The following is a 1,550-nucleotide window of genomic DNA, read 5'->3' on the forward strand; positions in this document are numbered from 1 at the left end:
GAGAAAATAAAATCCACATAAATTCCAGAAAAAAAACTATAGGACACATCCCTTATGTTTCTGTAACTGCCTAGTTTCTTTGTTTTAATTTTTCTTTTGTGAAATATTATATATGGCACAATAGGTTAGGTGCACACCATTAAAACAGTGCTCAGTACAGCCAATGCTCTTCTTATAAGGAACATTTCCTCATACGTAAAGTAGCTGAAAGTTTGGGAGAGATGGATGATCTTGGAAAGCATTTCTGCACTTTGTGTAACAACAGGATTCTGACAAATGTTTTTAGAAAAACAGAAAAATGTGAGAATTCATATTAAACGCCCCCTTTGAATGAAAATTTCCACAGATTGCTGTTGGATTTTGTTGTGCACCTGAAAAAAATGTACAATATTTTGGAAGTTAGAGACAGTATTAAAATTGATTTAGATGGCATTTTGTTTTGAGGTGTGGCAGGAATGGAAGAAGAGCATGATTTAAGGCTCTGAGCAGCTTTGGAAAAAGCTAGACCTTGGTTAACGGCAAAGTCCAGTGTTGGAGAAAAACATCAGTATAACAAGCTGCCTTCATAAACCATAGAAAAATGCAGGCCTTTACTGTTGGCTCTGGATTTAGGATCCAGATATCATCTTTGGGGAGGGGGGCAGAGGACCCACCCTCAGATTGACCATAACCCTTCCATTTGATAATAGGCAATGTTATTGATACATAGTGAAAACAGAAAAGAAACAATACAAACAATCCAGCAGTTCTATATATCTACTTTATCCTAGGGCTGTTATCAGAGTCAAGAAATGTGTGGCCAGGATGCAGGCTTCACCCTGAAGGCTCTCTCTTAGGTGGCAGATGGCAGCAACCTGGAGGTGGGATGCCGAAGACCACACCCCCCTCCAGGCGGATGGATGAGACGGCCTGGTGGTGTACCCTCTGTCCATAGAGGTCTCAGGGAACCCTCCCAGGGATGAGGGACCCTCCCGGGGAGGAGGATGAGGAGAAAGAGGATGAGGAGGAAGACCCTTTGCTGTTTCAAAGTCCTTCTTTTGTATTCTCCTTCTCTCCTGATGACTCTTCATCTGTGGCTATTGCTGATTAGACTCTGTGTTCATCAAACTGTGACAACATTCTGTGTTGTCAGCAAAAGTTCCACTTTCATAAACAAATCGCATGCCCACATCCTAATTTGTGGCTTTACCAGTGTCCTTGTAATTGGGTCTGTTCCCCCAAAACTGAAAAACTCCAGCACCCTGATCTGGGGCCTTGCAAGTTGATACCACCTTACCGCATGTTATGGGCCAGTATGGTACATGTCCCCACTTTCCCAGGCTGTGTGTATCCATTGGCCTTGTTGTGTTAAACAGCCTGTCTGCTTCTAATGGCTTGGAAAACTGTGAGAGACCTAGACTTTTAGAGATAAATTAACCCCAGCTGCCCATCCTAAACCATTCTAATGCATATATAGATATAGAGTGTGTGTGTGTACGCATGCACGCACGCGCGCACACACACACACCCCCCTATAAGCCAATTCCCAAAAACAAACTTTTAAATACCAT

At 42.6% G+C, this 1,550-nt stretch overlaps 1 long non-coding RNA gene across 1 annotated transcript in view; it reads left to right on the plus strand.

Annotated features, from left to right (window-relative positions):
- The window catches only part of LOC102371003, an 81,730-nt gene extending 80,832 nt beyond the window's left edge, over positions 1-898 (plus strand). The window contains exon 3 of the long non-coding RNA XR_322971.1: positions 771-898. This is a non-coding gene — a long non-coding RNA (uncharacterized LOC102371003). The remainder of the gene's footprint in view (positions 1-770) is intronic.
- The last annotated feature ends 652 nt before the right edge of the window (positions 899-1,550 follow it).

Source organism: Alligator sinensis, unplaced genomic scaffold (genome assembly GCF_000455745.1).
Source record: "Alligator sinensis unplaced genomic scaffold, ASM45574v1 scaffold349_1, whole genome shotgun sequence".
In the NCBI taxonomy this organism is placed as follows: Eukaryota; Metazoa; Chordata; order Crocodylia; family Alligatoridae; genus Alligator; species Alligator sinensis.